Raw genomic sequence first — 16,743 nt, 5'->3', positions numbered from 1 at the left:
TATTTCATCTTCCTCACAAAGAACTGTTGGACAGTCAATTGCTTACTGGAAGTAGTGGTCTTCCGACTTCCCCTCTGGGATGACTATCGACTCCCAGCAGCAACAACAGCAGCGGCAGCAACAGCAGGCGTACCACTCAAGGATCCTACGGAGGAATCCCAGTTAGGAGACGACTCCTCAGTCTTGACAGTGACATGGCCTGCAGCACTACTGACGTTCCTGACTGAGGAGGAAGTTGACATTGAGGGAGTTGGTGGTGTGGCTTTCAGGAGCTTGGGTGCAGGAGGAAGAAGGGATTTAGGTGTCAGTGGACTGCTTACGCTCTTACCCAAAGTTTCACAACTTGACACTGACTTCTGATGAATGCGCAGCAGGTGACGTATAAGGGAGGATGTTCCAAGGTGGTTAACATCCTTACCCCTACTTATTACAGATTGACAGAGGCAACAGATGGCTTGACACCTGTTGTCCGGATTTGTGGAGAAATAATTCCACACTAAAGAGGTGGCTTTTTTGGTAGTTTGCCCAGGCATCACAATGGGCTTCTTCATCCCACGGACAACAGGTGTCTCCCCTGGTGCCTGACTTAAACAAACCACATCACTATCAGAATCCTCATCGTCAACTTCCTCCTCAGCGCCAGCAACACCCATATCCTCATCCTGGTGTACTTCAACAGTGACATCTTCAATTTGAATATAAGGATCTGGACTGTGGGTGCTCCTTCCAGCACTTGCAGGGGGCGTGCAAATGGTTGAAGGAGCCACCTCTTCCCATCCAGTGTTGGGAAGGTCAGGCATCGCAAACGCCGACACACTTGGACTCTCCTTGGGGAATTGTGATACCATCTCAGAACGCACAGTTCTTTTCTGTGCTCTTTCCAGCTTTACTCTTTTAATTTTTCTAGCGGGAGGATGAGGGCTTCCATCGTCATGTGAAGCTGAACCACTAGCCATGAACATAGGCCAGGGCCTCAGCCGTTCCTTGCCACTCCGTGTCGTAAATGGCATATTGGCAAGTTTATGGTTCTCCTCAGACAATTTAAATTTCTTTTTTTTGGTTCTTTTTACTGAACTTTGGCTTTTTGGATTTTACATGGCCTCTGCTATCACATTGGTCATTGACCTTGGCAGACGACGTTGATGGCTTTTCATCATCTATGTCATGACTAGTGGCAGCAGCTTTAGCACTAGGAGGAAGTGGTTCTTGATCTTTCCCTTTTTTATCCTCCAAATTTTTGTTCTTCATTATTTTTCTGGAGTTATATAACTATATGCGGTACAGGAGAGTGTTCCTCTACACCACATAGAGCAAACCCTGTGAAAATTATTTGGTTTAAATATTAATAACCCCTTTATTTGGAGTAAATAATATACAGCTCAGGACAGCACTGCTGAATTTATATGGCAGCACCACTGGACTGGATTTATATGGAATTATATGGATTTATATGGAATTATACGGCAGGATCACTGGATTTATATGGCAGTACCGCTGGACATATATGGCAGTATCAATGGACATATACGGCAGTATCACTGGACATATACGGCAGTATCTCTGGACTGGATATATACACCAGTACCACTGGAATTATACGGCAGGATCACTGGAGTTATATGCCAGTACCACTGGAATTATATGGCAGGATCACTGGAATTATATGTCAGGATTACTGGATTTATACGTCAGCACCGCTGGACATATACGGCAGTATCAATGGACATATACGGCAGTATCACTGGACATATACGGCAGTATCACTGGACTGGATTTATACGCCAGTACAACTGGAATTATACGGCAGTACTACTGGAATTATACGGCAGGATCACTGGAATTATACGGCAGGATCACTGGATTTATACGGCAGTACCGCTGGACATATACGGCAGTATCAATGGACATATAGTGCAGTATCATTGGACATATACGGCAGTATCACTGGACATATACGCCCGTACCACTGGAATTATACGGCAGGCTCACTGGAATTATACAGCAGGATCACTGGATTTATACGGCAGTACCACTGGACATATACATCAGTATCAATGGACATATACAGCGGTATCAATGGACATATATGGCAGTATCACTGGACTGGACTTATACGCTAGTACCACTGGAATTATACGGCAGGATCACTGGATTTATACGCCAGTACCACTGGAATTATATGGCATTATCACTGGAATTATACGGCAGGATCACTGGATTTATACGGCAGTACTGCTGGACATATACAGCAGTATCAATGGACATATACGGCAGTATCACTGGAGATATATGGCAGTATCACTGGACTGGACTTATACGCCAGTGCCACTGGAATTATACGGCAGGATCACCTGGCCTATGCGCCAGTACCATTGGAATTATACGGCAGGATCACTGGAATTATACGGCAGGATCACTGGATTTATACGGCAGTACAGCTGGACATATACGGCAGTATCAATGGACAAATACGGCAGGATCACTGGATTTATACGGCAGTACCGCTGGACATATATACGGCAGTATCAATGGACATATACGGCAGTATCACTGGACTGGATTTATACGCCAGTACCACTAGAATTATACGTCAGGATCACTGGATTTATACGCCAGCAGGGGCGTATCTACCCATTGGCCAGGATGGCACTCGCCAGGGGTGCCAGCCGAGCAGGGGGCACCACCCAACGGTGCCACCATCAGCCAATGGGTGTAATAATTTAAACTTGCAATACCTGCTGTGCCGAGCTGCCTGTGCATTGCCTGGGATGGAGGGTGGAGGATCACTCAGCAGGCAGGAGATGGCGCCGGTGTCCGGCAATGCACTACAGGGATGAAACTGAAAATAAACTACAACTCCCAGCAACCATTGCTTTTGGGAGCTCCATCCCAGGCAGCTCAGCACAGCAGGTATTGCTAGACACTAAGGCTATCTGTTGTGGGGCGGGGACTAGGGCTATGTGCTGTGTGGGGAGGCTATGTATGTGCTGGGAGTGGCGGAGACTACAACTATGTGTTAAGGGAGAACTACAGCTATGTGCTGGGAAGGGGATGGGGACTATGGCTATGTGCTTGGGGAGGTGAGGGTCTATGTGCAGGGAGGGGGACAATGGCTATCTATGCTGTCATGGAACTATTGTTATGTGATGGGAGGGGGTGGGGACTACTGTATGACTGTGTTGGGAGAGGTGGAGACTACGGCTACGTGCTGCGGGGACTATGGCTATTGCTTGGGGAGGTGGGGGCTATGGCTATTTACTGGGAGGGGGCTATGGCTATGTGCTGGGAGGGGGATGGGGACTATGACTATATGACTGTGGGGGCCTATCTGGCATTGTTGGGGCATATGTGTATCTGGCAATGTGGGGGCATGTCTAGCAACATGAGTAGTGCACTGTACTGCACTTCTTTGCACTACTATCTGATTATACTACCTGGCCTTGGATGGCATTGCCTCCTCAGCCAGGCCAGGCACTGCTGATGTCTCCTCAGTGTTATAAGAATTACTGTGTGGGCATAATGTGTAAAGGGAACTGCTACTGTGTGTATAAGGGTTACTGCATGATGTGTATAAGGGTTACTACTGTGTAGCATCATTTGAATTGGGGGGAACTATTGTATGGTCATGCCCCTTACCCACAAGATCATGTCCCTTTTTTGCACATGCACCTTCCCTATTTCCAATATGGGGGGCGCCAGTCCCTTACTTTGCCAGGGGTGCCCGGACCCCTGATACACCCCTGTACACCAGTACCACTGGAATTATACGGCAGGATTACTGGAATTATACGGCAGGATCACGGAATTTATACGGCAGTACCGTTGGACATATACGGCAGCATCACTGGACATATACGCCAGTACCACTGGAATTATATGGCAGGATCACTGGACTTATACGCCAGTACCACTGGAATTATACGGCAGGATTACTGGATTTATACGGCAGTACCGCTGGACATATATGGCAGTATCAATGGACATATACGGCAGTATCACTGGACTTGACTTATACGCCGGTACCACTGGAATTATATGGCAGGATCACTGGAATTATACGCCAGTACCACTGGAATTATTCGGCAGGATCACTGGATTTATACAGCAGTACCGCTGGACATATACAGCAGTATCAATCGACATATACGGCAGTACCACTGGACATATACAGCAGCACAGGGACACCACCACTGGACTGATGAAGGACAACACAGCACCACTGTAATGGACTGGACTTATACAGCAGCATTGGACATATGACAGCAGAGGACACCACCACTGTGACTGGACTAATGCAGCACAACACACCACCACTGGACTGATGCAGCACAAGACAGCACCACTGGACTGGATTTATACAGCAGCACTGGACATATGGCAGCAGAGGACACCACCACTGTGACTGGACTGATGCAGCACAAGACACCACCACTGGATTGATGCAGCACAACACAGCACCACTGGACTGAACTTATACAGCAGCACTGGACATACGGCAGCAGAGGACACAACCACTGTGACTGGACAGATGCAGCACAAGACACTACCACTGAGGACACTGTGGACAGAGAAACGTCCTCTCTCTAAACACTCCAATGCCGTAGTGAAAATGGCGGGGATGCGAGGCTCCTTATATGGAATCCAAACCTTGCGAGAATCCGACAATGGGATGATGACGTTTTGCCTCGTTCTGGTTTTCAAGTCAGGCGGGAAAACCCGAGCCTGACTCGCATCCGGGCTCGTGGCTGGAAGTCCGGGGGGGTTTGGTTCTCTGAGAACCGAACCCGCTCATCTCTAATATATACAGTATATATATATATATATATATATATATATATATATATATATATATATATAAACAGTCACTTTTTCCAAAAGAAAAAGAAAAAACAGACCAGCACTCATTTTTTTGATGAAAGCAAAAAAGGGTTTATTCCTTACAGACCATCTATCTGGGTATAGTCCCAGTACTACAGCACGACAGCTGTTTCAACGCTTGATGATTTTCGTCAAGGGCTACTATCACACTGCCAGAAGTCTCTATAAATAGCAAGAAACGGTGCCAGGGGATTTCAAACAGGAAGCCCGTTGTCAGGAGGCAGCACGTCATAGCTACTGGCTGACTGGCTGCTGCCGCCATGTGGGCGGTGTAATTAAGGTAAACAAACCCGACTTCCCCCTTGGCAACCGCTCCGGCCGTGAGAAATCATTGTAGCAAAGGAGGATTTCAGCCTCCGTACAGCATGTAGCAGAACAATAGGACATATTATATTGCTGTCAGCACCTCACAGTGACAGATCTTTCGCAGAGCCTTAACCCCACGATGCGCCGCCACAGGAAGGGACTGATAAACAATAAAAGATAGGAAATAAAGATAAACTGCAGCTACTGACTTCTTTGGGATGGTGTTAAACTCTCTGGGGTCAATAATAAATACATTACAATGCAACAACAATGGTAATTTAGTTAAGCCCGTAGGGTCCACGTCACTGAATAAAATGTAGAAGGAAAGGCTATATGAATACTCGTACATCATGAGGAATCCAAATATTAGTACAGCAACTGTCCAATGCTGTAGCAATACAGCACTGTGTAAAAACACTAATATGCGTAATATGACAAACAATACTAGTGTCCATAAACCAAAGTAGAGAAATCTGGAGAGATAGCCCTCCATCTGCTTGGGGACAAAGTATAGATCTGGGTACAATATCCAGTATTCCCAAGCCGTCTCCAAGCATGGTACTGACTGGTATAACAAAAATACTCAGGTACCCAAGGCGCAATCACACTTATGCAGCCACTTGAGAATGGAAGGGCCACTTAACCCTTATATGGAGTACAATAGAGCAGATAAATTCTCAAATATAAAGCGCTCAATGCAGTTTCATTTATAATACAAAAAATTATACTTAATGTCCATATATATGGGTAACGGAGAAATTTCCAACTCCAATATGTCTCCTTCTGTTGGGATGGGGAGTAATCTTCTAGCCAGAAAGATATCTCATGATGATATGCAATAGAAAACAATAACACATCATAGTGCAATATGTCCTTATAATCCAAATTATATCATTTCTCGCACATATATATTCAAATCCACTAGGCATACATAGCGTACCCCACTCACAATGGATAATGTATATCTACGCACATAAAGGTATCTTTATCTATGGCAATACAGTCTTCTATGACATTGGATGCATACCGTACTCACTCGTTAACGGACATAGATCCTCATATAATGGGTTCTTTGTGTGCTGCCGAAAGATAGCACCTTTCCATATGTCAAGAATGTAGGAGTAGGTGTATGTTAAAAAAATATTTTTATTTAAAATATACTAAAATAAAGTAATATTCCACCCCAGAGCATTATATGTGTGTGTGATACTTGCTATTGCACATACTTTATTTTCTTTTTGTGCAAAGAATGTGTCAAAAAACAAATAATCCTTATTTCAGAGAAAGAATATAGAATACAGAGTATACAGAATTCACCATGTAACCTGCGGGGTACCAAGGTGATAGTAAATCAATGCTGGAATGAAGGTGCATATTCACAACAACATGTGACACACAATAGTGTCCACAGGCACCATGTAAACTAATACATGGTGATCTCTCAACTGGACAGATCAAAAGGACATTCAACACGAAGCAATATAAGCATGATACACAGCGGTGTCTCAGAAAAGTAAACCAAAACACCAATCAAACTCCTGTCTGCGGGGGATCAAAGAAAGCAACCCAAACGGAATTCCTCATTAAGCCCATTAGGGGCCAGCGTTTTCAGTCTATCTATCCACTGGTGTTCTCTCTGTAGTAGAATCTTATTATGGTCCCACCCTCTTTGAAGAGGTTGAATCTGATCCAGGAAACAACACTTAAGCTGATTAATCGTGTGATTCGCTACCCGAAAATGTCTTGCCACAGGTAAGTTAATAAAGTCACTTGAAGCCCCACTCTGGGTGATGCTCTTCTTAATTGAAGAGCGATGCTGACTTAATTGTTCCTTCAACATCCTACTAGTCTTCTCAACATAAAGTAGATAACATGGACATTTAAGTACATAGACTACAAACTTACTATTGCAGTCAAATCTCTGTTTGATGGTGTATTGCTTGTCATCCAGAGGGTTAATGAAACGGTTACCAAGCAGTAAGAATTTGGCAGTTTGGACATCCAGTGCATTTAAAAACCCCTTGTTTAGTAGTCAAACAGTTGGTAGTTGTAGTCTTTTTTTTCTTAGAAAAGTCTATAACAACAAGAAGATCCTTCAAATTTGGACCTCGTCGATATGCGAATCGAGGTGGTTGCGGGATTGCTTTAGCCAAAGTTGGATCTGTGTTGATCAAGTGCCAATGTTCATGAATCTTCTTATGGATAAAGACAGAGGCAGTGGTATACATACTAATGAAGGTAAGTAAGCCTATCGTTTTCTCTCTTTGAAGAAGCATCTTTGCTGTAAAGGAGCTCCTCTCTCCTTATTTGACCAATTTTTGTTAATGCCAGATCAATCTCATTCTTCGAATATCCTTGGTTGAGGAATGGTTGACTCATCGATTGCAGAGTGGATGGTATTGCAGATGGATCAGAAGTGATCCGTTTCACCCTTAGGAGCTGAGAAAAAGGTAAACCTCTTTTGAGAGGTGCCGGATGGAAACTAGATGAAAGCAGGAGAGTGTTCCTATCCGAATCCTTGCTGTAAATCATGGTGGTCAGCTTGTTGTTTTTTCAAACAGATGGAGATGTCCAAAAAATTTATGTGTGTTTTGCTGAACGTGAGGCTGAATCTAATGGTGCCAGGGAGTGAATTCAAATGATCAATGAAAGCCATGAGTGCTTTTTTACCACCATGCCGAATAAAAAATAAGTCATCTATATAGCGGACATATGCTGTTAAAAACTGTCCAAAAATTGGATGACCTGTAATGTGCATCTGCTCATAGGCTGCCATAAATATGTTGGCATAAGAGGGGGCCATATTAGACCCCATGGCCGTCCCTTGTTTTTGTTAATAAAAACAATTTTCAAAGAGGAAATAGTTCTTGTTCAAGATTAGACTTATGAGTAACACCATATACTCTGACGGAGGCCCAAAGTATAACTCACTCTCTTTAATTAGCCGCCTGCATGACTCAATACCTTGTGTATGCGGTATGTTTGTGTATAGACTCGAAACATCCAGTGTAACCAGCAGTGAGTCATTCAAAATGTTGCCGATCCTTTCCTAAGGAAATCCGTTGTGTCCTCAATGTAGCTTGCAGCGCTTTTGACAAGTGGCAGTAGGTAGAAGTCCACAAATTGTGAAAGTGGTTGACCTAATGATCCTCGTGCCGAGATGATCGGGTGGCCAGGAGGCTGTGTCATTGATTTATGGATTTTGGGTAATGTATAAAGGAATGGAGTTTTTGGGTAAGGTGTAGTCATAAAGTCAGCTGTGGTTTGATTGATGTACCTGTTGTTAAGTCCCAAGATGATTGCTGAATCTATCTCCTTTTTGTATGACCACGTGGGATCATAGTTAAGTTTCTGATAGCAGGTAGTGTCTGACAATTGTCCATTAGCTTCTTGCGTGTAGTACTCATAGTCAAGGAGGACTATGCCTCCCCCTTTGTCAGCTGGCCTGATTACTAGTTGACTGTCATTCTGTGGGGATTTAATGGCAGCTCTTTCTCCCTTGGTGATATTAAAATGACTGATTTTTTTGTTTTTCAATGAAAGGCATCATGTCCTTTTTAAGTACTCTCATGAAGGTATGAATTGAGGGATTTTGGGTGGGTGGATCAAATTGACTAGAATTCTTTAACGGACAATGGGGGTGAGAGAGAGATCCGTCGATGAAGCGTTCATTGCCTGAGAGTGTGAGAAATAATCCCTTAACCGAAGTCTTCCTAATTTGTATAGGTCCAACGAAAACTGTCCTGTCCAACAGTAGGTACAAATGTTAGTCCTTTATTCAGAATTGAGAGTTCATCAGTGGTCAGCATGTGTTTAGATAAATTAAACACTACCGATACCCGAGGTTTGTTCTTTATTTTCTTTTTCCTTTTTCTCCCACCTCTGCGGGTGTCCTCCTATTTCTTTCTGATCTGGAAAGGTATGTGGTGCTTTGTACTGATATGGATGGTGCATCAGAGTCACTCGCTGACGTCTGGGATCTGTTCTCAATGTCCGTAAAAGGGGTGGTTGTTCTGCGTCCTGCCCGTCTCGGTTGCGGTCTGTATTTACGTGTAATCCAATTTAACTTGTTTATATTTATTTTTCTTGAATCTTAAAAGATCCCCCCCGAAATTTGTCAATGTCCTTGTTTAATTTGGTTAAGAGGTCACAGTCAGGAGATTGTATTGTCCTAAAAAGATCAGATGATTCTAGTTCTGAAATGTCTTTTCTAATTTCCCCAAGGTCGACTCCAGCCTGTTCAATCACAAGCAGCATAAGATCCTGGGAGCATTTATTCAAAATGTTACACCATTTTGTACAAAAATCATTATTGTGTCTCCCCAGAGTGGGTTTATTATGCAATCTAAACCCCCTGGGGACAAGTAATTCCTTATAATATTGTGAGAGGGTTAGACCATGTAGGTGCAGCTCAACCTCTTTTTTTTTTAAATCTGAGCAAGTCGTTTACAAATTCCTCTGGGCTATCCTTATCAAAGGCAAGGGATTCCATATTGTCAAACAGAATCCGGTCTGCGTCAGCTTTGTCAAATTGAAGGACAGAAGACAATTCTTTATTAGCATCGGAAGACATTTAGAATCACAGGGGTTTAGTGTTTAAAGCACTTCAGAAAAATGTATTATTTAACATATATATTCTGCAGCAGTTGGAAAAGTGACTGAAATCACTGTATATACCAAAAAAATGATTTTTTTTAATTTGCAAAAAATCATTAAAAAAAATGGAAGTCACTTCCAAAAGTATTGTTCAGAAAAGTGGGTAATTAAGTAATCCTCAGTATATGAAGATCTTACCCCAACAACCGGTGCAAGTCAAAAAGTGGAGATACACAAAAATAGCAAAAAGACAGCACTCAGTACAGAAAATAATTTAGTGGTGTAGGGTCATGGCAATTGATATGAACACTCACTTTTTCCAAAAGAAAAAGAAAAAAAGACCAGCACTCACGTTTTTGATGAAAGCAAAAAAGGGTTTATTCCTTGCAGACCATCCATCTTGGTATAGTCCCAGTACTACAGCCCAATTTATGTTCTAAAGTTTTGCTGAGGTGCGCTCCCTGGGTCACTATGGGTAATGTTCTCTATCCGGAAAGAGAGAGTTCACATCTACGGACGATTTTTCTATTCAGCAGCACTCCTTCGTTCCAATTTTAAATGGTATCCCCAAAAAAGAAAGAGAGAATTGTATATAGTGAAGTACCGTAGGGCTCAAATAGGTTCACAAAAATTGGTCGCATATATAATAAAGTATTGATCAAAGGCTAAAGTCCACCTTGATTTGGCAGACCTACGTACCAGAATTTGTGGGGTGTCGATAGTGCCCACCCAAATACGCTTGTAATATCACTCCCTTTATTCCGCAGACTTTAATAGCAATTTTCCTCCCAATTTCTCCACATCTTCACCTCTCCGTTCAGATAAAAGATTTAAGTACTGCTTATTTTAAAGTGCAAAAGTGATTTATTTTTAAAGTGCAACATAAAACAATGGGCGTCTTAACAACAAAGTGCAAATTTGCAAAAATAAAAACTGAAATCCACCACAGATTAGTGGACCCACGTACCAGAGTTTGTGGGGTGTCACAGTGGCCCACCCAAAAACGCTTTCAATATTGCTTCCCGGGATATGCAGCAACAATCGGCGTGTTCCCTCTGGCTTCTGCAGGTACCTCCAATCAGTCACCAACGCGTTTCTGCCCTTTGAGGGCCTTTGTCAAGGTGTGTGGTGTGTGTGTATGGTGAGGTCTTTAAAAACCCCACTGTGTGTCCTGATTGGAGGAATCCTTACAAGTGGTAAAAGTACTTTAAAAATTACTTTAAAATCACTTTATTAATGTTCCTAGGTTTATTCCCTGTTAGGAATATCCTAATTACAGCAATGCCCCTTATTCTGTGGCTTAATTTCTATCCTAAAAACCTATTTTTTCGAGCGCGTGCGTTCCACGGTCAGTAGAACGCACGCTCCTTCCTGTTCCCGGGAAACAGGAAGGAGCGTGCGTTCCACTGACCGTGGAACGCACGCGCTTGAAAAAATAGGTTTTTAGGATAGAAATTAAGCCACAGAATAAGGGGCATTGCTGTAATTAGGTTATTCCTAACAGGGAATAAACCTAGGAACATTAATAAAGTGATTTTAAAGTAATTTTTAAGTACTTTTATCACTTGTAAGGATTCCTCCAATCAGGACACATAGTGGGGTTTTTAAAGACCTCACCATACACACACACCACACACCTTGACAAAGGCCCTCAAAGGGCAGAAACGCGTTGGTGACTGATTGGAGGTACCTGCAGAAGCCAGAGGGAACACGCCGATTGTTGCTGCATATCCCGGGAAGCAATATTGAAAGCGTTTTTGGGTGGGCCACTGTGACACCCCACAAACTCTGGTACGTGGGTCCACTAATCTGTGGTGGATTTCAGTTTTTATTTTTGCAAATTTGCACTTTGTTGTTAAGACGCCCATTGTTTTATGTTGCACTTTAAAAATAAATCACTTTTGCACTTTAAAATAAGCAGTACTTCACTATTGTCAAAGTCAGAAAAATATCTCTATACACACTGCCATATTTGCACCTCACACTGGTCCGCGCTGCGCATGCGTGCGCTCTCCCGTGAAGGCGCATACCCGCTGTTGCGTGCACCCGCTGGTGCACGGTATGCGTATTTACGGTAAAGTTTGTGTAGTCGTAGCGTGCGACTCAATCGTTACATATTTTCACTAATGATGTATTTTATAGATCATGGTCCCTTTGATAGATTCTGAAAGTTTGGTTAACATAGTATGTTCCTGAACGGAGAGATTCCTCTTTGTATTGTACGAAGGGTCTAACAGGGGTCATACAGCAGTGTTTGGTACCCATCGGAAGAGTATTTAAATAGCAATATTCCGGTGTTGGTTTGGAGCGGATTAATCGCTCGTGCGAATAGTTATGGACATAAGAAGTTTATGTCCATTTACTATTATTTGTTCATACTTAATCATGCGGCGGGAAAACCAGTATCCCACCCACCTGAACAGTTGGAAACAGTCACAGCCCACCTGTATGAATCAACCTATGACCTTTTGTTATAATGCAGAGCCGAATTCCTGTGTCCAATGAACAATGAGATTGTAGGGACCATTGAATTGTATTGTGTGTGGGGCATAAATAGCGGGCCGACCATATCCAACTTCACTCTCATCAACGGTTCTCATTGCTGATAATCGGGAGCTGGATATCGAGGCGCATGCGATCGTTTCCCCTTGTGCGTAAGTTCTCTCCGTAATCATATTGTCTTACTGTGAGCCATTTCTCTCTCTCCCTCTTTTCTCTTTCTCTCGTATTTTCCCTTGATTAGACTTAATTGTATTGTATTGTATTTCCTGTGTAGTTATCTGGTTAGTTGGTTTATGTTATATTGTAGTGTATGCTTTGTACTGTGATTCTTTTTGCAAGTATAATAGTCATAATACATATAATAGGTTTCGGACCCTAAGCCCAGGTATCTGTGTATTCTTTTTAGTGTTAAGTATTCCCTGAGCGTCGGTGACGCTCAAGCAGCTTTGTAGTTAATCAGGTTACACAAGGTTGCACTTACACTTTGTCTCTACACTAAGGTTTGCTGTGTATTTCATTGCCAAAGGTATAGATATAAAGGTTTAACGTTGTGAGCGTCTGCATCGCTGGTGATCTCCTCGTGGTCCCGAGCGCCGCTACGCTATAGCGAATCATTACGATAGTCAACAGCCAATAGCGTGCCTGCCTGTGATCACTTGGCCGTGAGTGAACGTGACGCCTGAGCGTCTCGATCACGGCTAAGCGATCGATACGCAACTTGCGTACCCTTACGGTACTTCTTACGTAGATAGCGTACAGTGTTCTAAGACCTCATATAGGGTTATATATACGATAAATATTCAGCTTTATCAATTGGCGGCTCGTCCTGTCCTTCACATATCTGCACTAGGTAGATCAGCAGACATTATCCCTCAGCAAAGGGCGGGAGGTTGTCTCGTAGTGCTGACGGGATAAGCGTCTGCTTCGCTTAGATAAAAGAGTGCTGAAGGAATCCGGGAACCGGAGGTAAGAACAAAACGCTAGTGTCTTTTAAAACTGTATTTTTCTGTCTTGCGTACACACGCACGCACACATATATATCTGCATTTCCTTTTCATTTTCGTATATCACTCTCCTGTCTGCCAGTTTTTTTTTAGTTGATAAAAGTGCTAAAAGAGATTTGCTGTTATTTCATAGTTTAAGAATAGAGGTAACATAGTTAAAGTGTAGACAAACACACAGTTTTGCATGGGAGATAAGGCGAAGTCAGTGTGGTGTGTGGTAGATGACCAGGGATCATCTACATTGATAAAAATATAAATTGTGTTACGGTGGATCTTTGCTTTGCGTACACGTGTCCCTAACAAAAGACTTGTGTACGCAATCCAAAGGCAGACGCACGCAGCGTACATTACGCAACGGAGCGTCCGGTTACGCCCACGTAGCTCAAGTCACGATAAGTTGATTTTTAACGCAACGCGATAAGTAACGCAAAGCGGTAAATAGCGCCACAGGCGATAAATAACGCAAGTCTATTTTTGGAAATCCGAAATTTAAATTAACAGATCCTGCTTCTAATTGGTAACACAGCTGGGCTAAAGAAAAATTTCTGCGCAGAAATAGAAATAGAAGCAAAAGTGTACATGTGATGAGTGAGTGTTTTTGTATTACATAAGTTTATATAACTTAGAGGTTGAACCAAAAAGAAAAGTCGAGTACTCGTGAGGGACATACGTGTAAGTGACGTGCACGGTGGCTAGGGAGGCATCCTTGGTTAAACATAATATTTGAGCATTAGAGTATAGCGGACCAGTATAGAACAAGACCAGGAGGTCAGACCAGGAGGTCGTACAGAACAAGACCAGGAGGTCATAGTAGACCAGCAGGTCCAGGTACAGTAAACAGGGAAGTCCGCTATACAGTTCAGAGGCACAACACCAAAAGAAGGGTTGGTGCAAGACCCATATAGGCCGTACAAGCTCTGGCTGAAGGAATTCGCAGTCGTAAGTTTCGATTCCATTGGTCTTTCCGTACATAAGCTTAGTTGTTTGTGTACTGAACGACTGGACCGCACGTAATTGTGTACAGTAGTTAGTAATCTGACCTAGTACCATTAGAGTAAAGGGGTCACAAACGCTATTTGTACATTCTGACGTGATTTGTGTAATTTTTTATTTTTTCAAGAAGGGAAGTTCGCTGGTCACTCAGGAACTATCTGACAACCTCACCTTTACTGGAAAGAGTAAGTGTTCTGCGGATAACCCTCGCATGTTCCAGTAAACAAAGGTTTTTATAGGTGCCCTGGGTCGAGTGCGCCAGCACCATATCGGTGTGATCAGGTCGCATTGGTCGGCGTGGGCGAGTGAGTGGGGTACTCGGTAAACCGCCACCGTCAGCCTATTGTGAACAATCTGGTTTTCTGTAAGGGTTCGCTGAAGACCTTGATATAGAGATCAGAGGTAGAGCAAGCAACGCCTGCAGAGTTATGGGGGCCAGTTGTTCAGGTAGGGGGCGATCAACCTCGGTTCGGGTTGATCCTGTAAACCGTCCAGTAGGATCAGCCAGGTACGTAATGTGTGAGAAATATGGAAGTCACACAGAGGTTTTATGTGATGAATGGGAGAGAATGACGGTACAAGACCGGGAGAAATTCCCAAGAATAGGTAGCTTCAGCCCAGAGGTGTTACAAAATTTAAGGAGGAGGATATGTCTCATAAAATCAACAAAGAGACGAGTTCAGCATTATGATTATTTACAGTTGTGGCAACAGGAAGGTGAGATACAGAGAGGTTTGGCTCAGGCGGCAGGATCTGGCTCTAACAGAAAACTGATTGCCACGGCCCCGCCGCCACCATATATAGCAGGAGAGAAGTTGATTACGGAGAAGGACGCACTAAGGTGTAACGCACAATCACTTAGTAACTGTGTAAATGTTAATGATAATGTTAACCCATTAACCCATACAAGTATTAACCCGTGCAAGTTGTACCCTGTTTTGAACTTTCCTCAGGAGTGTGATCAAGAGGACGAAGCGACAACGATTTCAGCGCTCTCTCTAGCAGCCACCATAGCAGAGACCACAGTAGGCACAGCTCTACCCACAAGATTAGTAAAGGCCCCTAGCGGAGGGATAGGTGAGGTCGTATCGACTGGTAAGTACGGCACCATGCATTATACTGAAACAATTTCACCACAAGCTGTAGAATCTACACAGAATGAGGTTGTTAGAATTACTCCTGTTAGGGTAATAGCAGTTCCCAATGGGAAAACAGATGTATCAGGAGCCACTCCCATAAGGAACATTGCCATGTACAGCCCATTTTCCCGAATGGAATTAAGGACCATAGTGTCTGAATTCCCTGACCCTAGAAAAGATTTAGTTGCCAGCCAAAAATACATCACAGACTTAGGAAACACTTTAGAGCCCAATAATAAAGATTGGCAGATATTGCTAAGAGCTTGTTTACCCTCCAATGTCGACTCAGCTCAATTTTTAGCTGATTGTGGACTAGATCTGGATGTACCTCTTACAGATGTGTACAACAAAGATAACGTAAAAAGGATAAACTTACAGTTAAAGGAGCATTTCCCAGCAGTTGTTAAATGGAACAAAATATTTTCCATTAAACAAAAAGAGTCAGAAACAGCTGCAGAATATTTTCACCGGGCACTATTAGAAATGGCAAAGTACACTGGTATAGAGGACATTAGGACAAATCCAAACCATCAAGAAGTAGCAGTATCTGTACTAATGGATGGTTTGAAGGAAACATTAAAGGCAAGGGTACAGACCACGCAACCATGTTGGCGAGGTCTGTCAGTGTCCACTTTGAGAGAGGCTGCTATTGATCACGACCGAAACATCACCAGACACAGGGAGTCGCAGAGTGATAAGCTAATGTCGGTAAGTATACAGGCCCTGACCACAAAGCAGCCTGCGTATGTACCACCAAACCCTGTGGGTAAGTCAACTATGGTAACATGTTATTCTTGTCAAAGACAGGGACACTATGCACGAGACTGTAGAGCGAAAAATTCGCAAAGATCATACCAACCCCCTAATCAACGACACAACACACGACATTGGGATCAGGGTCCACAGAGACGGAGTTATGAGCCACATACAGGGGAAACAAAAAGATATCCCCCGAACAGAGACTGGCATGCCTCTGGTAGTTCCCAGCTAACTCCCTCGCAAGTAGTTGCTGCCAGCGGGATACAGGCCGGTCACCATACCCAATAGGGGTGTGGCCATACCTGTAATCTGCAGCCAGTGAAATTGATTGCCAACCTTGGAAGTGAACCCGAGGTCGCAATTAATGTAGCTGGTAAAACTTTAAACTTTCTTGTAGACACAGGGGCGGCCAAGTCAGTGATAAATTCGACAGTGGGCATGAGAACCACTGGTAGGACAATTCCAGCCATGGGAGTAACAGGAGTAGTCCAGCACTACCCTGTTAGCAAACCAGCCGAGATTACAATAGGGCCTTTGCATACCAAGCATTCCTTTTTGCTGGCTGC

The 16,743-nt window shown here is 43.4% G+C and overlaps 1 long non-coding RNA gene across 1 annotated transcript in view; it reads left to right on the top strand.

Moving 5' to 3' along the window:
* LOC135050788 (uncharacterized) overlaps window positions 1-16,743 on the top strand; it is a 54,982-nt gene that overhangs the window by 29,742 nt on the left and 8,497 nt on the right. Inside the window, exon 2 of the long non-coding RNA XR_010241819.1 lies at window positions 7,253-7,422. This is a non-coding gene — a long non-coding RNA (uncharacterized LOC135050788). The remainder of the gene's footprint in view (window positions 1-7,252; window positions 7,423-16,743) is intronic.

Source organism: Pseudophryne corroboree, chromosome 2 (genome assembly GCF_028390025.1).
Source record: "Pseudophryne corroboree isolate aPseCor3 chromosome 2, aPseCor3.hap2, whole genome shotgun sequence".
NCBI lineage: Eukaryota > Metazoa > Chordata > Amphibia > Anura > Myobatrachidae > Pseudophryne > Pseudophryne corroboree.
This window is presented reverse-complemented; position numbering and strand designations above follow the sequence as displayed.